This window comes from Panthera onca, chromosome A2 (genome assembly GCF_046562875.1).
Source record: "Panthera onca isolate mPanOnc1 chromosome A2, mPanOnc1 haplotype 2, whole genome shotgun sequence".
NCBI classification, from domain to species: Eukaryota; Metazoa; Chordata; class Mammalia; order Carnivora; family Felidae; genus Panthera; species Panthera onca.
Genome location: NC_138340.1, coordinates 154509525 through 154534345, shown reverse-complemented (window position 1 = coordinate 154534345; position 24821 = coordinate 154509525). Strand labels below are relative to the sequence as shown.

The 24821-nt window shown below is 46.2% G+C and overlaps 1 protein-coding gene across 1 annotated transcript in view; it reads left to right on the top strand.

Annotated features, from left to right (window-relative positions):
* The window catches only part of SLC37A3 (solute carrier family 37 member 3), a 150806-nt gene extending 126760 nt beyond the window's left edge, over positions 1–24046 (top strand). The window contains exon 15 of the transcript XR_009610236.3: positions 23435–24046. The gene's annotated coding sequence lies outside the window, so the exon portion shown is untranslated. The remainder of the gene's footprint in view (positions 1–23434) is intronic.
* The last annotated feature ends 775 nt before the right edge of the window (positions 24047–24821 follow it).

Below are 24821 nucleotides of genomic sequence, written 5' to 3'. Positions count from 1 at the left end.
TCTCTCCACCTCTGCTCTGCCAGCTCTTGGGGAGGGGGTTTGTGCCTGACCTCTATATTGAATCTGTTCCTGCCAAGGTCATGAACATCCCCAGTAACTGGCTTCAGTTCTGCAGCCTGAATGTCCCTAGTTCCTGTGACTTCCTGAGGTCACTCTTTAACAAGGGAAGGTTCAGCATGCAGTTGTAAGTAGAATGTATAAGTGGGGTGTGAGCCCCAATGTTTCCGAGGGAATGTGGTGTGTGTATGTCTTTAAATTCTTGCAATTTTCTCTCTTAAGTGTTCCCGTCCCAATTCCTGTGGCTGGTCTCAGCCTCACTCTCTGATGCGCGTTATCCCAGATATGAACTCACCTCTTGTCTTCATACCCAAGGACAATGCTCACCCAGTGGCGCTGGGTGGAAGGGACTGTTATTAAAGTCTATAGATGCTTCCTGGGAATTATGGCACGGAGAGCATGAACACTGAGTATCTGAACCCACATTCCTGATGTCCGATGTCCAGTGAGTCTGTGGAAACTCCTTCCAGCAGCCTCTCTTCTTGACCAGTCTCCTGCCCTGTTGACAGAGCCTTCTTGCTCCCCACGTAGAATTTCCTCCCACATTCATTAGCTTCCCTTCGTGTCAAGGTCCATCCCAGAGTCCTGTCTCTGAGGTCACCAGGGTACCAAGGGCCCGTGAAAATAACCCTTACCTTTCACACTGGGTAATTCCAGTTCCCTTTTGACTCAACTTTCCTTTTGAGGTGAGGGTGGTGACGGTGGGTGCTGGGGGGTGAGCCTCCCCTGCTTTTACACTGTGGGCCCACGAGGCATCTTCCACACCAAAATGCAATCTCCCCTTGGGTCTCCACCTTCAGCCACGCAGAACACTGGCAGAAATTCTGAAGCCATCTTTTCTTTCATGGAGTCAGTGGTTCCCAAGAATATTCCAGGCTTCTCTCCCCACCAGTAGCGCCTGTGGATGGAGAGTGGAGAGCTTTTCTAGGGCAAACTTGTGGGATTGAGGTTTGTTTGTCTTGTCTCCCCCTTGCATTTATGTGGCCTTTCTGCAGCCTTGACCCCTCAGACCACAAACTTCTGTTTGACTGATGCTCTCCTCCCTGGGCTGTTACCCCCTCATGGTCTGCTGTTTTTCCTCTACCTCCATGCCTGTTCTTTCTGTCTCCTCCTCTGGTGCCTCTCCTGCCTCTTTTCTTTTTTTTTTTTCTTTTCTTTTTCTTTTCTTTTCTTTTCTTTTCCTTTCTTTTCTTTTCTTTTCTTTTCTTTTCTTTTCTTTTCTTTCTTTTTTTCTTTTCTCTTTTCTTTTCTTTCTTCCCTCCCTCCCTTGCTTTCTTGCTTTTTTTCTCTTTTCTTTTAAAATGATTTCAGACTGAGGTGCCTGGGTGGCTCAGTCAGTAGAGCCTGCGACTCTTGATCTCAGGGTTGTAAGTTCGAGCCCCATGTTGGGTAGAGAGATTACTTAAAAGTAAAATCTTAAAAAAAAAAATTCAGACAGAGAGAGTATATTTGCACAACCGTGCAAATCTACTTAACGCTGCTGAGTTGTACCCTTAAAAATGGTTAAGATGGGGGGCGCCTGGGTAGTTTAGTTGCTTAAGCGTCCGATGCCTGATTTCAGCTCAGGTCACAATCTCATAGTTTGTGGAATCAAGCCCTGCATCAGGCTCTGTGCTGACAGTGCAGGGCCTGCTTGGGATTCTCTCTTTCCATCTCTCTCTGCCTCTCTCCAGCTTGTATATGTATGATCTCTCTCTCAAAATAAATAAATAAATATTTTAAAAAATGGTTAGATGGCAAGTTTAAAGTTGTATGTTTTTTTTAACCACAGCTTTAAAACAGAATGCTGTTTGAGGGACGCCTGGGTGGCTCAGTTGGTTGAGTGTCTGACTTCGGCTCAGGTCATGATCTCACAGCTCATGAGTTCAAGCCCCACATCAGGCTCACTGCTGTCAGTGTCGAGCCCACTTCAGACCCTCTGCCCCCTTTCGCTTCCCCTCCCCCACTCATGCTTCTCAAAAATAACTAAACATTAAAAAAAAAGAAAAGAATGCTGTTTGAAGGCATAGTTACATTGCAAAGGGGAAGGAAGGGGTAGAGATGGAGGTTGAAGTTCTTAGAGAAACAACTAACAAGTCAGTTTTCAACTCCATTTAATAAATATTTAGCACGTAATACAACCTCAAAATAATCTCAGATTTACAGAAAAATGTAAAAGAATGCCACAAAAAATTCCAGTACACTCGTACCCTACTTTCCCAAGTGTTAACTTGTTTTATCATTATCCATCCATCCATCCATATTACTTTTTTCCTGAACTGTAGAGAGTGAATTGCAGACACAATTCTCCTTTGCCCCTAGATACTTCTATTGGTTTTTACTTTCAAGGGCATTCACTTACAAAGTACAATGCTCAAACTCAGAAAAACACTGATATTGTGCTGTTGTCTAATCTGTAAACATTATTCCAAATTTTTCTAATTGTCCCAAAGTCACATTAATGGTAAACTTTTTTTTTCACTTTTTTTTCCTGGTCCAGGATTTAATCCAGGATTATACACTGAATTCTTTAGTTATTGTGGTTTTTCCTTGGTATCCTTTATTTAAAAAAAAAAATTAATGTTAATTTCTTTTTGAGAGAGAGGGAGAGAGACAGAGTATGAGTTGGGGAAGGGGCAGAGAGAGGGAGACACAGAATCTGAAGCAGGATCCAGGCTCTGAGCTGTTAGTGCAGAGCCCAACACAGGGCTCAAACTCACAAGCCGCACGATCACGACCTGAGCCGAAGTTGGATGCTTAACCGACTGAGCCACCCAGGTGCCCCTTCCTTGGTATCCTTTAGTCCAAAACAATTTCTCAGCCTTTCTTTCCTTTTTTTTTTTTTTTTTTTTTTTTTTTTTTAGCATTCTCTACACCCAACATGGGACTCAAACTCATGACCCCAAGATCAAGAGTCATATACTCCACCAACTGAGCCAGCCAGGCACTCCTCTTTCTTTGTCTTTCATACTCTTGGAATCTTTGAAGGGCCTGCTTGGGATTCGAGCATGGGCTAGTTATTTTGTAGAATGTCCTTCAGTGAGGGTTTGTCTGATGTTCCCTCTTGATTAGACTCAGATCATGCATTGGGGCAGGAATATTACAGAAGTAATGTTGTGTCCTTCTTAGTACATCATATCAAGAGGGACTTGATGGCTATTTGTCCCATTACTGGCAATAGTTATACTGATCACTTCTTTTTAAAGTTTATTTATTTATTTTGAGAGAGAGAGAGAGAGAGAGAGAGTCAGAGAGTCAGAGAGAGAGAGAGAGAGAGAGAGGAAGAGAGAGAGAGAATCCCAAACAGGTCCACATTTTCAGTGTAGCACCTGACAAAGGGGCTCGACCTCATGAACTATGAGATCATGATCTGAACCAAAATTCAGAGTTGGACGCTTAACCGACTGAGCAACCCAGGAGCCCCTGGATGACTTGGTTAAAGTGGTGTCTTCCAGGTTTCTCCATCATAAAGTTACTTTTTTCCATCACAATTAATCAGCGTCAGGTGTGGGAGATACTTTGGACTACGTGGAATTTCTGTCTGTCTCTAAATGCTGATCTTTCCTGGGCTCCATCCTTAGCCTCTGCTTTTCCCATTGGATCATGTTCCTGGCTCCCGTTCCTCCTCTCACACTGCTGAGTCTCAGACCTCTGCTCCGGCCCACATGGCTCCTGGAGACACAGCTCCCTCACCGGATGCCCCTCAGGACCTCTCTCCCTGGCTGTCCTTCCCTGAGCCCTTCCTCCTCTATGCACTGATGTCAGCCCGGGCTGGAACTCCCCTCCTGGACTTCTCCCTTTCCCTCAGCTTTGTGCACAATCTTAAGTCCTGTGGATTTTATGTTCCTCATACATTTTACTGCTTCCTTGGTTCAGGCCATTATCATCACAGCCTCAGAATCCTGCCACTGTAGCCTCTTCCTGCCAAGAACATTGCCTTCCCTCTGATTCATTCTCCATCTCCATCATGGGAAGCAGGGCGAGCTTCCCAAAGTGTGGATCTGAGCATGAAATTCAGAGCAGGTGAGATGGGTATTACTTAGAATCCCTCAGTGCCTTCACATCACCCTCAGGATACCAACCTACTCCATTTTTGTTTTTTTTTTTCCCCTAAAGTCGTCTCCATGCCCAATGTGGGGTTTGAACTCACAACCCTAAGATAAAGAGTCACATGATCTGCTGACTAAGCCAGCCTGGCACCCCCAACCAACTCCTTCTTGGTGGTCAGGCCTGACTACCTCTCCACCTGCCCTGGTCACGTTGATGATTTTCATTTCCCTTTTGAGTTGCTCTCTCTCCTTGACCTTTCACACATGAGATCTGGAGTGCCCCCTCCCACTTGGACTCATTCACTGGCTCTCACTGTCATTCAGGATTCAGTGTAGACTCACTGTGGAAGACATTCCCTGTGCCCCTGGGCAGGAGATATGCTCTTGCCAGGTGCTGCTCCCATTACCTTGAACTTGCCCCAACCCTACTGTGACGTTGTCTACACTGTTGAGATGAATTAGCTCTACTTTGATGCTTTCTACTGGGCTATGAGCTCCTCTCATCCAGAAACCACGTCTTGCCTATTCCTTGCTGGGAAACCTGAGCTAACATATTATCTAAGATACATGCTTTATAAACATTTGTGAATAGATAAGTTGGGTGAATGAGTGTGGGGGAGGGTGAATGAAGGCAGGACTCTGACATGACTGCAGGGTTTTATTGATCTAGCAAAAGTAACCAAGGCTCAGGGTGCCTGGGTGGCTCAGTTGGTTAAGCATCTGACTTCAGCTCAGGTCATGATCTCCCAGTTTTTGGGTTCAAGTCCCACATTGGGCTCTGTGCTGACAGCTCGGAGCCTGGAGCCTGCTTCGGATTCTGTGTCTCCCTCTCTCTGCCCCTCCCTTGCTTGTGCACTCTCTCTCTCAAAAATAAATAAAACATCAACAAAAAATTAAAAAAAAAAAAAGTAACCAAGGCTCTGGTGACTCAGATACTTGGGTTCTGGAGACAGGGTGGCCGGTTCTCAGAGACCAGGTCTCCCAGGCCTAGGACACCAGGAACAAGATGAAATATTTCAGAGTACAAAAGACTTAATTAACGCAGGACATTCATCAGATATCCAAGGTGCCCGTGACCCAGGAGGACTGGGTTTCCAAGTTGCAAATGACTCCAAAGGAATAGGTTTCCAAGGCCCAGGTGACTCGGATAGGGTTGGGCTTCGGAGCTCAAAAGGGGAAATGATAGGTAAGAAAGCAATCAGCAAGGTTTCTGCCCAGGTGGCCAACCACATGGCTGAAACCCTCCATTGACTTGGCAGCCAGTTCAGCCTACAGTTTCCTAGGGAACCAAGGGCCAATCTGTAGTGCAGCTCGGCACGGAGCCAGGGACACTTTATGAGGGCCAGATGGCTGGAGTCCGGGCACTGTCAGTGCTGCGGGGTGGGTGGCTGAGGGTCCTGGGGGTAGGACTCAGCCCTGAAGCTGGGAGAGTCTGAAGAGGGCTGGAAACTCACATCAACCGCACAGGCAAAGGGCATGGGAACAGATGAGACCAGAAATATGGGTCGGTGTTGAGAGCGTGGAGCCCAAGCCTGGTGAGCAGGCTGGAGCCAGGGGCCATTGCTTCCAAAAGTCAAGAAAGTGAGTTAAATAGGGACTCAGAGTGAGTGACCGACCACATGGTTGGAATCTGGGTCAAAAATATTATTTTGCCCCCTGAGAGCAGGAATCTTGTCATGACCTGGAACAAAAGAGTCACACAGGTCAGACTGAGAGACAGAATCAGGAGGGCTGCTTGAAGGTCGAGGTAATCGTGACTCATTGAGCCCTGGAGGAGAGTTCTGGTGAGAGCACTGGCCATACGGTTTTTAGTTTATTTACTAGGATTAATGGCTACATGAAGCCCTGATGGTTAAAAAAAAAATCATAAGGAATGAACAAGTGAACAGTGATGATACTAGGCATCTTTGCTGGATCCCTAGTACCCTGGACACCTAACCCGGCTGGAGAAGGTGGGGCAGCTTGTCTGGGATGGCCCCTTGCTAAGCGGACCTGGGGCAGCGAGGGGCTTCATGGGAAGCTGAGGAGCCAGGAGCGAACTTCTACCTGACTTGTCCTGAGAAGGCAGGAAATGACTAAAACTGAGCCTAATCACCAGATATCTTCTGTCTTGATTTTACTCAGTAGATATGCCGATGAAAGGCATTCCGAGCACGCGTGCTGGCGGTCTGGTAAGTTAGGCTGAGTTATATAACAGGGAGGAGGACCCGTTTGTGATATGTGGTTGGAGATGGGTGCAAAATGCTCCGTCTGTTGCATTTTTTTTCCTGATGGCAGCAAGAACTGGGATGTAGACACATCTGGGCAGCGATCTGAGGAGCTAACGGACAGGTGGAAAGGCCAGGACCGCTTACAGTCAGGAACGTGAGCTGGAAGTGCAGGCAGGGAACCCCCGCCTCCAGCAACGAGGGGCTCTGGACTCTGAAGTGAGCGTGGGCCAGAATGCCTCTGATACGCGCGGGATGGGCTGGTTCAGTGCGTAAGGGTAGGGGCAGGGAGACAAGTCAGAGAACTGAGCAGACCGGGTACCGGGTAGGAGGCAGGCACGAGAGGGCAGAAGACACGTCAGCTTCTGCTACCATCCCAGACCCTGCCCGTGGTGCCTCATTTTCTGTAGTGTCGTAAATGACTCCTCTTTATGAGTTTCAAGGCTCCTCAGCACCACCACCATCATCATCATCACGGTACCGTTGACTGAGCACTTCCCATTTGTTTAGTTGCCTCGCTTAGTTCTCATAAAACACTACTGGGGAGGAGTTGGAAATGGGTAAACTGGAGGCTCAGAGAGATTAAATGACTTGCTGAGGGTCCCTGTTACTCCATCATCACCTTGTAAGTGGCAGAGCCAGATTTTGAATTAAGGTTTGACGGGTTCCAGACTCTATATCGTAGCCTAGAGGTTAGGAACCCCAGCTGTGGACACAGAGTCGCTAGTTGTGTGACCACGGCAACTTAGTTTTCTCATCTGTAAAATGGGGATGATGGTGACAATAGAACTACCTCGTGGAGTAAGTAGGGACCATAAAATATAACTACTTGAGGAACAGGGTTGCCCAGTGTAGCAGATAAAAATACAGGATGCTCAGGGTGCCTGGGTGGCTCAGCCGGTTAAGTGGCTGACTTCGGCTCAGGTCATGATCTCGCAGTTTGTGAGTTCAAGGCCTGCGTCGGGCTCTGTGCTGACAGCTCACGGAGCCTGGGGCCCGCTTCCGATTCTGTGTCTCCCTCTCTGTCTGCCCCTCCCCCATCCATGCTCTGTTCATCTCTCAAGAATAAATACACATTAAAAAAAAATTAAAAAAAAAACGGTGGATAATATTTTAGAACAGAAAGTCTTGCAATAATTGGGACACACTTATACTAACAATTATTCTTTGTTTATCTGAAGTTCAAATTGAACTAGGCATCCTGTGTTTTTTCTGGCAACCCTGTCGGGGAGGCTCCCTCGGCTGGCCTTGACCCATCGCCTGGTGTGTTTTGCAGGACCCTCTGCTCCAGTGGGACTTGTTTCCTCCCTGGCCTCCCCGCCTCCCTGCTTCTGGTCCTGCTCTTACTGGCCCCCACGCCTTCTCCTCCTTTTCTCCTGGCCTCCTGAGCCTGTCTTTCCCTCCAGTTTCCTCCCAGGGGTCTTCTGAGTCTTCACAGCACGCTCCCCCCCTGACAGATCCCACTGAGATCCCCACCATGCCATTTAGCTCCCAGGTATATGGGCCAGGTTCATTTGTCAATCTTCCAGGTGACTGACCCTGCTCTCTCTAACGAGGCTCCATGCACCTATCACAAAGGGCTCTGTCTTCCAAGACCAGAGCGTGGACAGGTGCCAGGAAGTCCTGACTACCGCAGCCGTTGCCCAAACGGACCAGAGGGAGGGAGGGAGGGAGCCGCTTCTGTTTTCCTAGCACGGCTGGGGTTGTACCGTCAGATCAAACCAGAAAGTTTCGGCATCTCCAGAAACCCCGTTCGGCCCTCCTTCCTCCCCAGCCCGCAGCCCGTTTCACTTCTCCTTCCCATGGAGGGTAGAGGCTTGGACAGAAGCTTGTTTTTTCTCAGCCAAGGAGGTGGCACCCGGTGTGCCTCCCCTTCAACTGCGATAAGGAAGCCACAACCAGCCCGGGACCCTTTGAACGCGGCGAGAAGCAGGATGCCAACAAAGATCCTCTTACACCTTTGCCACAGTGCATCTCAGGTGGCATCAGGTGTGTGCTGAGTGTCGGGGCCTGCCTGGCTTCTTCCCCTGGCCCTTAGGCCAGAGTGGACACACCGTGCTCTTGGATGGACACGCTGACCCTGGATACTCTGTCATTCCCGCTTTTTGTCTTTTTCTTCTTCCCTGGCCAGGTGCGGGCTCTTGCAAAGGCATGATTCATAGGCTCCCTTGATTCATAGGATCCCTTGCCTCCCACACTTACCGTGCTGTGTTACTAACTCCATGCTTTTCAAACTAGTGAGCCTGAGTCACGGGGAGGGCTTGTGAGAACACATATCACAGGACCCCGCCCCTGGAGTTTCTGATTCAGTAAGTCTGGGCTGGGGCCCGAGAATTTGCATTTCTATGGAGTTCCTCGGTGATGCTGAGGCTGCTGGTCCCAGACCACACCGAGACCCACAGTCTGCAGATCTCTAGGTCAGCGGGAGTGGAGATTCCGAGAGGCCTCTTGACCCTCAGCTCCTGATTTTCAGCATTTGGGGAAGATGAGGCATCCCAAGCCAGCATGACGGTCCCCCGAAGACCCCTTTATCATGGCTGGCATCCCTGTAGCATAAAGGACTTTGGTATTTGCAGGCCCAGTTGGTAATCCCGTCCAGGGAGGCCTTCAAGAGGCAGGGCCTTGTGAGGGACGCTTCTAGCTGAAAGGGCAAGTCTTTCCCACAACATGCTCATCATCCAATGTGGAAACAAATGAGAAGTACAGGTAACGATTGTTCATTATGTGACCATCCCTCTCAGGAGTGGGTTCTGTGAATGCTCTTTCCCCCGCCTGCTGGGAGGAGGTGGCTGATGGCTCTGAGTTGAGTCTCTTTCCAGAAATTGCTGTCCTTGCTCAAGGTCACCCGCCTTCTCCCAGGACTTCCCACATCTACTGACTGGTGAGTGCTGGGGTGTGGCTCCCTTGCCCCAGTGCTAGACACTGATGGGCCATCCCAGCTCCAGAGCTCCTTTCGGGGGAGCTGAGGCCTTTGTTGTGACCACATCACAGCCCAAAGCCTCCCTAGCCCCGTCCTGTTTCACTCTGGCCCCACCAGCGATGAACCTTCGGGCATTCCCAATAACCTTCTTGTCTGTCTCAGAGTCCGATTGCCTGGGAACCTGAGACCTAAACCCGTTTGTCCCTAAATTTGGGGAAGCTAGAATAGATAATAAAAGCTTCTAGAAGTTAGAGGAGGGTGTTGTCGTCAGCACCTGGTGTTCACCTGCAGGAGGAAGTAGACGGCTGTGGCGGAGTCTGACTGCCTTTCCCCACCTGCTCTTGTAACCTTGGCAGCCTGCTCTGAGGTCCCAGGCTTGCTCTCTCCAGGCCTTTGGCCCAACTTGTCTGCTCACCCCCTTCCACTTGGACTCCTGTTCCCTTCACACCCTTCCTCAACCGTGACCTTTGGTCATTCCCATAAAAGCCACTCAGGTAGACGCCATCTTCAAGAAGAAACGAAAAGAGGGGCACCTGAGTGACTCAGTCAGTTAAGCATCTGACTTCAGCTCAGGTTATGATCTCATAGGTTCATGAGTTCGAGCCCTGCGTTGGGCACTCTGCTGCTAGCATGGAACCCGCTTTGGATCCTCTGTTCGCCCCCTCCCCTGCCCCTGCCCTGCTTGCTCTCTGTCTCTCTCAAAAATAAATAAGCATGAAAAAATTGTTTTTAATACAAAAATAAAAAAAAATATTTTAAAGAAAGAAATGAAAAGAATGTCTGGCAAAAAAAGATACTGAAACTCTGTGGTGAATCTTGGAAAGGGTCCCCTCTAAAGTGCTGTGAGTGTTTGTGAAAGCCAGGAGTGCCTTAAAGTTAAGGGTGAGGTACCCAAAGGACTTCTAGATGTAAGGATCCTTGTCCTTGAGAAGAAGGACTTCTGGGCTCACCTTGGGGAAGTCCCCAAAGGAAATTAGGATAATAGTCACAGGGGCCTGCAGCAGGCAATCAACAAACACGGGGGGAGGAAATGGCTGCACTGAGCATCTCTCTCAGTCATTTCTTAACGAATAGCACTGATGCTCTCAGCACATATTGGGACTGTAAAAATATTCCCGCATTTGTACAAGGCCTTTGCAAGCCATGACCCTTGATGACTTTAGAGGCCCCCAAGTCCTACGGAAAAGGAAAGAAGGAGGCCAATTTGGAAAGCATATCTGAAAAGGAGTCATCAAATACATCCCCTGAAAACATTCGTAACCCTCCCACTGATGGGCAGACGTAGGCTCTTCTCCCTTTGGGTGGGCACGTCCCTGAGTGCCCCCCTCTAAACGCCAGGCCCTGCTGCTCCTATAGCTCTCCAGTGTGCATAATTCCTCACCTGTCTCCCGCACAGCCTGTGAGCTCCTTGGGGTCAGGGGCTGTGTGTGTCCTTATGCCCCCACCCAGTGCCTGCCACACCGGAGGGACTTAATCGATATTTAGTGAGTGAGCAAACAAATGACATGTATTTGTTCTAGAAATAATCTAGCATGGGAAAGATAGGGCAATCAATTTTAGTTTGGACAAAACCTCATTCTGCCGAAATCCTTGAAGGTGATGAAGAAGAAACAAAAAAGGCAGAAATTTATGTTAGTGGCAGCACCAAAACAAGACTAATTAGAGCTGTGGGAGAAAAAAAGAAAAAAAAAAAAAAGATGTTCTCTGTGAATCTGGGTTCATTTTATTCTCAGCTCCTTTTCTGGAAATCAGGGCTTTCTGTATCTTTTTTGAAACAGTGGAGGACACCGAGTGCAGAGAACATAATGACTTTCTTTGTTTTACTGGAAGGCTACTTTCTCCCCCAGTTCTTAGAGTTTGTCTGATTCTTGCAAATAGGCACAACTTAGATTCCTAACGTCTTGTAGTCCCATCCGCAACAAGAATTCAAGAACATACGATTATCGAGTCAACTGATAGTTTTACAGTTAAATCTCAGATAAGCTCTCCTTTTATAGTTATTATATAAAGCATTCTAAGAGCAGCAACCTATACAGAGTCCATTTTCATGTTTCCAAACATCAAAAGGATTTTAATTTTTTGAAGGCCATTTTTGTATCTTTCCCATTTAATATAGTTCTCTTTCCTCCAAGTTTCCCCGTCCCCTTCCCCCCATCAGCAATGTTTTGTTTTGTCACGTCTTCAATCTTTCATAACAATCTACAACTCTACCCTCAAAATTTCTTTAAATGAAACCAGGTACTCCAAAGAACATTCGAGAAAGGTCTGAAAAATAAAATAATAGCAGTTCAGATTTACTGAGATGTACTGAGCACAGAGACATTCCAAATGCCTTACTTACTTGGATCTTCACAGCAACTCATGAGGTAGGTGTTGCCAAACTCTGCCCCCCCTTACACGTGAGGGTCTTGCCCAGAGTCACAACGGTGTTAGGTGGTGGGGCCAGCCTGCAAACTCTGGTGTATAACTTTCTGAGCCCGTGCCCTCAGCCAATGTAACGTCCTGCCCAGCAGATTCTCTGACCGAGATGAGAAAGAGGGAAAAATGGGGGGCTCTTTCTCAGGCCCCGTCAACGAGAACTGAGATATTATTACTGCGTAAGGTGCTCTCCTGTGGTCGGCTGAGCTCATCAGATCTGAGGCTGCTTGGCTGTCTCCAGCCTCAGGAGCACCGGTGTTCGATGCAGAAAAAAGGGATCTGGTTCTTTCTCTCTCTCTCTTTCACCTCCATTGTATTCTGTTGCTATCTATCTTAAGGCTTCTTGGTGGGTTCTTACCAAAAGAGGATTTCTTCTACTTCCGCTTCATAGACAGTTGAACTTCCTTCTACCCCTTATCCTCCCCCACTGCTCCCAGAAGCGATTGAGAGGTCAGAGGTCAATGACAGGAGTCAAAGGTCATCAGACTGGCCCCTTAAATGGTTGAAGGTCAGACAATTGAAGACTTAAAGTATGATAAAAATGTGTGCATCTGTGAACCAATTAATTATCGGGCCTCTGTCCCTGTGGTGTGAGTGTAAGACACCCCAGATCTGGTGTTGGCAAAACTACCAAAACACTGGCTAAAGGTGAAACCATCAGGGAGAAACAGAGCTTTCCAGAAAAAAATTTGGCTTCTCAGAGACCTTCTATCTTCTCCTTCTCCTTCTCCTTCTTCTTCTTCTCCTTCTCCTTCTTTTTTTTTAGAGAGAAAGGAAGATAGAATCCCAAGCAGGCTATGCACCTCCAGCATGGAGCCCAACACAGGGCTTGAACCCATGAACCATGAGATCTTGACCTGGGCCGAAATCAAGAGTTGGGTGCTGAACCCACTGAGCCACCCTGGCACTCCCCTTGGTTCTATCTTCCATTCACCAATTATAACCAATATTTGTGTTGGGCCTTTGATGAGCAAGGCACAAGGAGAAGGGCGTGAAGCACGTTCTATCCATGATAGCAGGACACTCGGGGTGTCTCTTTCCTCCTGGGGTGTAGCGGGGCATCGCCTCGGCAGGACCAAGCACCTCTGAGCTCTCAGATCAATTCTCCCCTCCTTCCGTTAGTCGTTTCAGACCAGACTCCCTTAGCGTGCAACCAGATGCTCTGTTTTCCTTTTCTGGATAGAGAGTAGTCTTTGTCCTGGAAAGAGAGGCTTTGGGGCCTGCCAACTGAGAGCAACTCACACCTCAAAAGCAGATCAGGTTTGGGCTCTGTGTTCTGACTCCGGTTGTCCACACTCCCTAAGTAACCTCCCCGCTGCAGGAACTTCCGTGTCCAGCATCTGCATAGCGGCAGGGTACTTCCCTCTTAGGATCCAAGAGGATTCGTGCGTGCGTGGTCCCAGAACGATTTTAGAGCAAATTCACAGGTCTTCATCCAAAAGTGTTTACTGAGATGGTTAATAATAATGATAATAATAAAAGAGTCATAAATGGATTTATGGAGAGAGTAATATATTCACAAAAAGAGGAAGATTACACAGCCAAAGGTGTGGCCTCTTTTTGCCCTTTCTGTGATATAAACAGCTTCATTTTAAAATTAGAAAATAGAGGGGCGCCTGGGTGGCTCAGTCGGTAAGCGTCCAACTTCAGCTCAGGTCATGATCTCGCAGTTTGTGAGTTCGAGCCCTGCATCGGGCTCTGTGCTGACAGCTCGGAGCCTGGAGCCTGCTTCAGATTCTGTGTCTCGCTCTCTCTCTGCCCCTCCCCTGCTCATGCTCTGTCTCTCTCTGTCTCAAAAATAAATAAAGCATTTAAAAAATGTTAAATTAGAAAATAGAAATGCTATTTGATGAACATGAGCTTAGATGAACAAAGCACTCCTCATAGCACGATGTAGAAATAAACTTCTGCCTTGAGCTATGATGGAGCCACAGGGACTGGATTTACCCTCCCACCTAAAACAATTGACAAACCAGACAAGATGTATAAGAGAACAGTTTTCAGACTTTGTACAACAGGCAATGCAAAACAGTGATCACTGAAAGAATTGGAACCAATAAGGGGCACCATTAAATTCCCCCAGATTACTACCTGGTGAGAGTGTCTGCCTGCCGTGTAAGGAAGAGGATTCTAAACAGAGCCTAGTGGTGTCTTGAGTTGAGAGAGCCAGTGTTGGAGTTTGGAGAGGCCGTGATGGTTAATTTCATGTGTCCACTTGGATAAGCCACAGTACCTAGAGAGTTGGTGAAACACCATTCTAGATATTTCTGGGAAGGTATTTGGTATGGACTGAAAATTTGTGTTCTCCTAAAAATTCATAAGTTGAAGCCTTAATCCCAGTGTGGTGGTATTTGGAAGTAGGGCCTTCAGAAGAATGGAGCTCTCATGATAAGATTAGCACATGAGCATGCGAGACAATTTCTCTCTCTCTGCCGTGTGAGGACACAACAACAAGGCATCCATCTGCAAACCGGAGAGCAGGCCCTCACCAGGGACCGAACTGGCGGGACACTTGGTCTTGGACTTCCCAGCCTCCAGAACTGTGAGAAGCAAGTGTTTGTTGTTGAAGCCACCCAGGGATGGTGTTTGTCATAGCAGCACAGGTTGACCAACCCAGCATTTTTTGGAATGGGATTAACATTTGAACCCGTGGACATCACCTCCATAACGTGGGTGGGCCCAATCCAATCAGTTGAAGGCCTTGAGAGAAAGACTAACTGCTCCAGAGGAAGAGGGAATTCTGCAAACGGGCTGCCTTCGAACCTGAGTGGCAACATCAACTCTTCCCTGGGTCTCCAGCCTGCCAAGATTTTTTATTTGTCAGCCTCCGTAATCAACAATCAATCACCCGAGCCAATTCCTTAGACTGGGAGCCTGCTGCAGTCTAACAGCAGGGCAGTGTGGATCAGTGAGGTGCTTTAGGAAGACGCCTCAAGCCGAACTGGAGGAAAGAGGGGCTAAAACTCAAGGCATCCAGGTGTGTGGTAAGAAGGAAGGAAAAGTGTGGGAGGGAGGCAGGGAAGAAAACAATTTTAATTTCTTTTTATTAATTTTTTTATTTTAGAGAGATTAATTAATTATTTTTATTTATTAGTTAATATTAATAGTATATTATTATAACATATTACAATATAATATGTATCGTTATTAATATATTATTACTTATTAATTTTGTATGTTAGGGATGGGGGGGGGCGCAGAGAGGGAGACACAGGATCCAAAGCAGGCTCCAGGCTCTGAGCTGTCAGCACACATACAACTCATAACCTGTAAGATCATGACCTGAGCTGAAGTCAGATGTTTAACCACCTGAGCCACCCAGGTGCCCCGAGAGAGAGAGAGAGAGAGAGAGAGACAGAGACAGAGACAGAGAGAGAGAGAGAGAGAGAGAGAGAGAATCTTAAGCAGACCTCATGCTCAGTGCAGAGCCCATGCGGGATCAGCCCTGAGCTGATACCACAGCCCTGGGATCATACCTGAGCTGATATCAAGAGTCGGATGCTCAACCAACTGAGCCACCCAGGCTCCCTGAGAAAACAATTTTAAAGAAAGATGGGGCTCCTGGATGGCTCAGTTGGTTAAGCATTCGACTTCGGCTCAGGTCATGATCTCGCAGTCTGTGAGTTCAAGCCCCGCGTCGGGCTCTGTGCTGACCGCTCGGAGCCTGGAGCCCGCTTCGGATTCTGTGCCTCCCTCTCTCTCTCTGCTCCTCCCCTACTCGTGCTCTCTCTCTGTCTCTGTCTCTCCCTCTCAAAAGTAAATAAACATTTAAAAAAATTAAAGAAAGACCTCGTAGGGCCTGGTAAAGCCTATTTCTCATTCACGTGACTGGGATGAGGGCGTTAAAGGCCGGGTGGCAAAGCTCGATGGAAATCCAAGAAGATAAGGGTTGAAGGTGCACGACTGGAAGACGGGTGATGAGCAGGAATGAGGAAGAGAAGCGGCCGTGTCTGAACAGGGATGGAGACTGAGGTCGGCTCGAAGCCTCCGAAGGGGCGCTCTCTGAAGGGAGGGGAGGTCTGAGGTGTGCAGAGAGTGGAAAGCAAGAGGAGTCGGCAAAGACCAGGCCCCAGAGCAGGTGCCGCCGAGAGAGGGCCGTGCAGGCTGTGGTTGGTTGAATTACGAAGAGAGCAGGGGCTGCCGCAGCCGAGAGGATACTTCTTTTAGAGAGTGAGTCATCATCGCTGCCCGGTGTTGCAGAGACTGAGAGGAATGAGGACGGGCAGAGGGCCCTCGTTTGGCACACTTGGGCCTTGGTGCCCTTCCTGGAGCCCTTTCAGTAATTTCCTAGTGGTGCCAAGCACAGCACCAGGGACCGGAGAGGAAACAGAGGCTCCGAAGTTCCTCGTGGGGGGAGGGCACTTGGGTCAGTTCCTTCAGGAGTGACAACCCCAGAAGCAGCTTATTTAGGATTCCTTCTGTTTTTGTTGTCTTCGTCCCGTGTCAAACCTTTCTTAAGCAGTTACTGCCATCAGACACCCCGCTAGGCGGTGACAGGGAAACTTGGGCTTTGCAGAAAGAGAGAGAGAAAGGGGCTAATGGGGAGCAGGGAGGGAAGGAGGCACACGGGGGGAAGGGGACGAAGGCACAGAACAGTTGGCCAGAAGAGGGAGAGCAAGGGGGGTGAATCTCGGGTGGAGGGCACGGAGGGCCAGCCTGCTGCTGCTGAATGTAGAGACGCACAGGTGGTCTGGGAGGGGACGGGAATCCAGGGGGTGGGCGAAGTGTGGCCTCCATCTGCCCTGGGGGTCTCTGCGAAGCCGTTCCCACCTTTGTCCCAGGCGACTGTTGACCGAGTCCTAATCACTGCTCACTGAACGCGTGGCTGTCCTCTGCCTGTTCAACAAGTGCTGTTTGTTGATCTGGCAAAGGGGACTTCTGATTTCTGGCCCGAAGGTATCCCAGGATGTGAGAAAAAGGTATGTTTGGGGCTGGAGAGAACTCCTCATTACAAAACTTCCCTTGGGACATGGAATTTCAATGTTTTCTCACTGAGGGGACTTTGCTCCTCGTTTTCCTGAATGACTCAAATGTTTGCTTCAGACAATGGCAGAGTATCTTGCTTGAATCATTGGATTTCTGTTATTTTTGTAAGATGTGGGTGGGCAATATGACTCAGTATTTTTCCAAGAGATGTGAAAATTATATTGCCTATTTTGGATCATTTCATGCTGAGATCTGGAACATTTTTCTTGACTTTCAAATCTTGAAGCTTGGGGAATTTTTGTTTTTATTTTGCCTTTCCATCATTTCAGATCTTTCCCAGACAGAAATTTAAGGGAAAACTACTTAGCAATGGCTCTCAGTGATGAAATAGACTTTGAATTATAATAGTCGGCATTTCTTAAATAAAAGATTTGCTAAATCCAGTGATGTGGTTGTCATGTTGATTGTGAAAAAAATTGGAGAATGTGGGGGTAGTGGAGTCTTGAAGGTTGTTTAATTTTTTTTTAATGTTTATTTCTTTTTGAAGGCGAGAGAGATAGAGCACGAGCCTGTAAGGGGCAGAGAGAGAGGGAGACACAGAATCGGAAGCAGGCTGACAGCTCAGAGCCTGACACAGGGCTTGAACCCATGGATTGCAATGTCATGACCTGAGTAGAGTCGGGCGCTTAGCTGACTGAGCCACCCGGGTGCCCCGAAGATTGTTTAACTTAAAACCTTGTCTAGTGCTTGAATAGCCTCAGACTAGTTTTCCAGCTTCTGCTTGGGCACCTGTCTCTGACAATTGAGTTCTGTGAAGGCTTCAAGTGACGGAGAACTCTTCGGGTACCAGGCAGTCCCACTTTGGCACGGCACTTTTCACACTGTCATCACCTGCCTCCTCGTAGCTTCCAGACGTGAAGTCCTCCTTATGATCCCATTCTCTGTGAATCTCCTGAATAATTCTGCAACAGAATGATAGTTTTTGAAATACTGCTATATTTTCCTTTTTGATAAATGAGGTATTTTTTCCATCAGTCTTATTACTATCAGTGTTAGGACAAGAGGCTGAGCTTAGTGTCTCCCGAGAAGGTTAGCGTTAAGGGGTAAATTGTGTCCCCCTCCCCCCCACCAAATTCACATGTTGAAATCCCAACCCTAGTACCTCAGAATGTGACTGTATTTGGAGATAAGGTCTTTAAAAATGATTAAGTTAAAACAAGGTCTTTAGAATGGGTCCTAATCCAATCTGACTGGTGTCCTTCTAAGAAGGGGATTTTTGGACACAGAGAGACACTAGGGCATGACAACACAGAAAGACAACCATGGGAAGGTCCAGCAAGAGGATGGCCATCTTCAAGCCAACAAAGAGGGCTGAGAAGAAAACAAACCTACCAACATCTTGCTCTTAGACTTCTAGCCTCCATAAGTGTAAGAAAATTCATTTTTATAGTTTAAGGCTTCCAGTCTGTGGTATTTTGTTGTGGCAGCCCAGGCAAGCTAATGACTTTTTGGCAATGAAGAATGAGAAAGACATGCCCCTAGGGCAGTCTCTTTCAGAGAGAAATATTAGACGGGGAGGGGCACAGTCCTTCCAGCATGTGTGTGTTGAGAGCCCTCCCCCCACCACTGAGTGAGCATTAGCACAGAGCGTGCAGAAACATGTCAGATGCTAGAGCTCTCAATGTCCCTCACCCCATGTTCCCAAGCCTCGAGTCAACTCTGGTGGGAGCCACTGAGGGGTGATGGAAGCATCCAGAAAGTTCTGGAACAGAGGTGGATTTACCCTGAGGTCCATGAAGCTTTAGCTTCAGGGGCCTCCTACTTGCTGGAGCTTCTCCCAATGTCTTAGGAGGGCTCTAGCAAGGTATTCACATATCGTGTTTTGGGTTTTTTTTGTTTATTTATTTTTGAGAGAGAGAGAAAGCTCACGCAAGCTGGGGAGGGGCAGAGAGAGAGAGAGAGAGAGAGAGAGAGAGAATCCCAAGCAGGCTTCACACTGTCAGCTGCGAGCTTGAAACGGGGCTCAAACCCATAAACTACGAGATCATGACCTGAGATGAAATCAAGAGTTGGACACTTAACCAACTGAGCCACCCAGGTGCCCCTTCACATTATCTTGTTTTTAACAAATTTGCAAAAAAAAATTTTTTTTTGGTATTTTAATTTATTTTTTTATTTTACATCCAAGTTAGTTAGCATATAGTGCAACAATAATTTCGGGAGTAGATTCCTTAGTGCCCCTTACCCATTTAGCCCATCCCCCCTCCCACAACCCCTCCAGTAACCCTCTGTTCTCTATATTTATGAGTCTCTTATGCTTTGTCCCCCTCCCTGTTTTTATATTATTTTTGCTTCCCTTCCCTTGTGTTCATCTGTTTTGTCTCTTAAAGTCCTCATATGAGTGAAGTCATATGATTTTTGTCTTTCTCTGACTGACTAATTTCACTTAGCATAATGCCCTCCCGTTCCATCCATGTAGTTGCAAATGGCAAGATTTCATTCTTTTTGATTGCCGAATAATACCCCATTGTATATATACCACATCTTCTTTATCCATTCATCCGTCAATCGACATTTGGGCTCTTTCCATACTTTGGCTATTGTTGATAGTGCTGCTATAAACATGGGGGTGCATGTGCCCCTTCGAAACAGCACACCTGTATCCTTTGGATAAATACCAGGTAGTGCAATTGCTGGGTCGTAGGGTAGTTCTATTTTTAGTTTTTTGAGGAAGCTCCATACTGTTTTCCAGAGTGGTTGCACCAGTTTGCATTCCCACCAGTGGTGCAAAAGAGATCCTTTCTCTCTGCATCCTCACCAACATCTGTCGTTGCCTGAGTTGTTAATGTTAGCCATTCTGACAGGTGTGAGTGGTATCTCATTGTGGTTTTGATTTGTATTTCCCTGATGATGAGTGATGTTGAACATTTTTTCTCATGTGTCGGTTGGCCATCTGGATGTCTTCTTTGGAGAAGTGTCTATTCACATCTTTTGTCCATTTCTTTGCTGGATTATTTGTTTTCTGGGTGTTGAGTTTGATAAGTTCTTTGTAGATTTTGTATACTAACCCTTTATCTGATATGTCATTTGCAAATATCTTCTCCCATTCTGTTGGTTGCCTTTTAGTTTTGCTGATTGTTTCCTTCGCTGTGCAGAAACTTTTTATTTTGATGAGGTCCCAATAGTTCATTTTTGCTTTTACTTCCCTTGCCTCCGGAGACGTGTTGAGTAAGAAGTTGCTGCAGCCAAGATCAAAGAGGTTTTTGCCTGCTTTCTCCTTTAGGATTTTGATGGTTTCCTGTCTTACATTGAGGTCTTTCATCCATTTTGAGTTTATTTTTGTGTGTGGTGTAAGAAAGTGGTCCAGGTTCATTCTTCTGCATGTCGCTGTCCAGTTTCCCCAGCACCACTTGCTGAAGAGACTGTCTTTATTCCATTGGATATTCTTTCCTGCTTTGTCAAAGATTAGTCGGTCATATGTTTGTGGGTCCATTTCTGGGTTCTCTATTCTGTTCCATTGATCTGAGTGTCTGTTCTTGTGCCAGTACCATACTGTCTTGATGATTACGGTTTTGTGATACAGCTTGAAGTCTGGGATTGTGATGCCTCCTGCTTTGGTTTTCTTTTTCAAGATTGCTTTGGCTATTTGTGGTCTTTCCTGGTTCCATACAAATTTTAGGATGATTTGTTCTAGCTCTGTGAAGAATGCTGGTGTTATTTTTATAGATGTGGCATTGAATATGTAGATTGCTTTGGGTAGTATCGACATTTTAACAATATTTGTTCTTCCTATCCAGGAGCATGGAATATTTTTCCATTTTTTTGTGTCTTCTTCAATTTCTTTCATAAGCTTTCTATAGTTTTCAGTGTATAAAATTTTCACCTCTTTGGTTAGATTTATTCCTAGGTATTTTCTGGGTTTTGGTGCAATTGTAAATGGGATTGACTCCCTGATTTCTGTTTCTGTTGCTTCATTATCGGTGTATAGAAATGCAACTGATTTCTGTGCATTGATTTTATGTCCTGCAACTTTGCTGAATTCATGGATCAGTTCTAGCGGTTTTTTGGTGGAATCTTTTGGGTTTTCCATATAGAGTATCATGTCATCTGCAAAGAGTGACAATTTGACCTTCTCCTGGCCGATTTGGATGCCTTTTAGCAAAAAGATATTTTGACGGCAGTTGGTTAAAACTGACGTCTCTTTCCACTCCAGTTTCCTCTCCGTCACATGTACCCTCCTGGTGGGTTGTGGAGGAGTGGTGCCCCGATAAGGAAATTTGAATTGGGGTTTCCTTTTGTTTGGGTTTGTGGGACAGATTTCGATAGGTCGCAGTCAGTTCTGTGCGTGGTTATGCGACGGCAGAGCGAACCTGGAGAAGGAGCGGCTACCAGGCCGTGCTAGGAAATGCTTAGAACCAGGTTGGTACCCAACGCTGATTTCTGTGCTATAAATGCTCCCACCTACTCCAAGCTTTTGGTGTCATCACTGTATGCGGGGCGGGAAGAGTATATACCATCGTCTAGTATAGGCACCGTATGAATACAGTAGATGTAAATAACTCCAAGAGCATAGTGATAGTAAAATGTCACGAAATAATTAGGAAAGGATGTGTTTTGAGTATTTGTTATCTTTGTTTTTAGCATTATTTCATTATACGTTTATGTTACTTAATTTTTAAGAATGGCTATGATCAACAACGACCTCCCAAAATTCCCGAAAAGCTAAGAGTCGGTGCTGGTGAGCCAGAATGAGCCAGCCCCATCACAGCGCTGAATACCAGGAGCACTCCTACCGCCACTATGTTGATTCACCCCGTTTTATGACACGAAGGTTCAGGGCAAGAGCTGGTAATTTGATACGAAATATGTGCATAAGGGAGAAGAAACCGGTTTCTTTAAATGTATGGAGCCAGAGGCCAGTCAGTGGAAAATTCTTTCAGTCATCGGGTATGTAACCTTTACACAAATGATTTGGTTTTCATCAACGCCTAGTTAAAAGTTCCTGCCTAGGAACTTGCCTATCAAGAATGTTCTTGATAATGCGGGCTATAGCATCATAAATGCCCCATAGATTTTTTTTTAATTTTTTTTTTAACGTTTATTTTTGAGACAGAGAGAGACAGAGCATGAACGGGGGAGGGTCAGAGAGAGAGGGAGACACAGAATCCGAAGCAGCTCCAGGCTCTGAGCCGTTAGCCCAGAGCCCGACGCGGGGCTCGAACTCAAAGACCGCGAGATCGTGACCTGAGTTGAAGTCGGACGCTTAACTGACTGAGCCACCCAGGCGCCCCAATGCCCCATAGATTTAAAGGAGAATTTTGATGGTGTATGAGTTATCTATTGCTGTGTAACAAATTACTCTGAAATTTAGTGGTTCAAAACACAAACATCTATTATTTCACAGTGTCTGTGGGTCCGGAATCTGGGGGTGGCTTAGCTGTATCTTCTGGCTCAGGGTCTGTCACAGACTGCAGTCGAGGTATTTGATAGGGCTGTAGTTGGCTTGATAGGGGGGTTGATTCTGTGTCTTTTCTTTTTCTTTTTAATTTTTTAAAGTTTATTTATTTATTTTGAGAGAGACAGAGACAGCGTGAGTGGGGGAGGGTCAGAGAGAGAGAGAGAGGGAGAGAGAGAATTCCAAGCAGGCTTTGCACTGTCAGCACAGAGCCTGATGCAGGGCTCGAACCCATGAAATCATGACCTGAGTGGAAACCGAGTCAGATGACTGACCGACTGAGCCACCCCCGTGCCCCTGATTCTGTTTCAAGCTCACTTAAGTGGTAGTTGGCAGGATATAGTTCAACATAGTTTGTTGGACTGAGGACCTCAGGTCCTCACTGGCTTTTGATCGGAGTCCTCCGAATGGAAGAGCCTGCTCATTCTTTAGGTACTATTTACCTGAAGCAAATAACTCCATCCAGCCATGTGAATGAAGTCTGTAGTGCTCAGAGATTTTATTTTGCTTTATTTTATTTTTAAGTTTATTTATTTATTTTTAGAGAGAGAGAGAGAGAGACAGCACAAGTGGGGAAGGGGCAGAGAGAGAGGGAGGGAGACAGAATCCCAGGCAGGCTCCATGCTGTCAGCATAGAGCTTGATGTGGGGCTGGAACCTAAGAACCATGAGATCATGACATGAGCCGAAGTCAGCCACTTAACCAACTGAGCCACCCAGGCGCCCCCAGAGATTTTTAAAGTAGCATGTCCCCCTCTGTTGAAAGCTGTCTAATGAGGCTTACTTCTGCTTGGGTCAGCTACTCTTACTACTCACAGTGTGGTTCTCAGACCAGCAGCGTCGTATAACCAGGGAACTTGTAAGAACTGGAGAACCTCAATGCCCACCTCAAGCCTGCTGACTCAGAATCTGTGTTCTCATGTGGCCCTCAGGTCACGTGAGTGTTTGCTAAAGTTTGAGAAGTTCCGTGCTCCACCATATCACAGGGCTCTTTCTTGCCATTTTGTTCACTAGAAAAACTGAAGTCTTTCAAAGAGCAGATAAGGCCTGTGTCATCTGCCCCTACTCTCTTACCTCTCTTATATCCTCTCTTACAAGACTCCCTTTTGCTCTCTCCACTCCAGCCACTGGGTACCTGGAGCTTACTCAGTGTATTCCTGCCCCAGGGCCTTTGCACTGGCTATTCTACCTGGAATACTTTCCCTCAGCTATCCCCATGAGCACTCCCTTATCACTTTCATGTCTTTGGTTATTTAGTCACTTTCTCAGCGAGGCCTTCCCTGGTCACCCAATCCAAAACTGCCATACGCCCACGCATCCCTTGACCTTTCCCTAATTGAAGTTGCTTTAGACCTTACCACCTAGGATGTGAATTTCCTGTACTTGCATGTAAGTTCAGTTTTTTGTTTCTTTTTCTTTTTAAGGTTCACTACTGCATCCCCGGCTCCTAGAAGAGGGTCTGGGACATGGTCGTAATGAGTTATCTTGATCTACCAGGCTAGTAACCAGGAAGAAAATCAAGTTCATCGAGCCATACTGGCTCCTGCTGATCCCTATCACTCTCATTTCCTTTCGTGATGAACTGATTTTTAATTATAGAAATAATGCACACACATAGCAAAATTAGAATGATACAGAAAAGTAGAAAATGAAAATATAAAACGAAAAATAGACATATTTCCTTGCCAAACTACTCCCTCAGTCTCACTCTTCAGAATTGTCAAGAATTCCTGTTTAAAAATGTTATGGTGGTTATCACAGAACCTGAAATAATTTGCTTATACCTTTGTTTTTTGGTTAATCAGAAAGCATCTACTAATGCCTTGCTATGAAAATGAAGAATCTAATACATCTTACAATGCCACCTACTTTCCCTACCAGTTTTTATTCGATATATTATTTTAGTTCTTTAGTTTTCCTACGGGGTATTTTACAATTTCAGATAAAATACTAAAACCTTTATTTCTGGATTTATCAAATTCTGGCAGATCCAATGGGTTCTCTGCTTTTCTTATCTGTCTCTTATTTCCTTATGTGACTTTCTTTTTTTCTTACATTACCAAGGTTTACATTCTGTTCTGTAATCATAATGATGGTGTGTGTGCGTGCGTGTGTGTGTGTGTGTGTGTGTGTTTTGACTATAGATTGATTCTACAAATAAAAATCATTAAAAAAGCCATTATAATATTATAATTATTTAAATATTATTTACCACTGAACCACCAATGATTGGCTCTATAGAAAAGGAATGGAATCCAATGTCACTAAATCTTAGAAGTTTCAAGAAAAATTGCTTAAGCATCAATACCTAATGTATCCCATTTTCTTTTCATCTTCCTTTACTTCTAGGTCATTCCCAGCTACCACTGTGTCTGGTATTTCAAGCCACTTTATTTCTTGGAGTCCTGATTTATTTTTCTGGAAGTTCTAAGTTGTTTTGAAAGCTACTCAAATACCATTTTCATGTAGGATAGGTGTCAAATAAATTTTCTAAATCCTTACAAGTCCCAAAACATCTCTATTTGCCCTTCTACTTAGTCAACAGTTTGGCTGAGTATAGAATGTTAGGTTCAAAATCTTTGCTTCTCAGAACTTGGAAACAGGACTGCCTTTATTGGCATGAGACCTGTGCTCTCCAAGAAAGAAAATAGCATGAAGTATTATAAGCCTTGGTAGCTGGGAAGGACCAGGAAATAAAGGAAGCACAAAATAAGAGGCCCCCGTACTTAGAAGGACCCTGTGCTTGGAAGTGCCCACCCTCCCCTGTTTGGTATAAGACTCTCCTGTCACCATCTTGAAATTCTTAATACT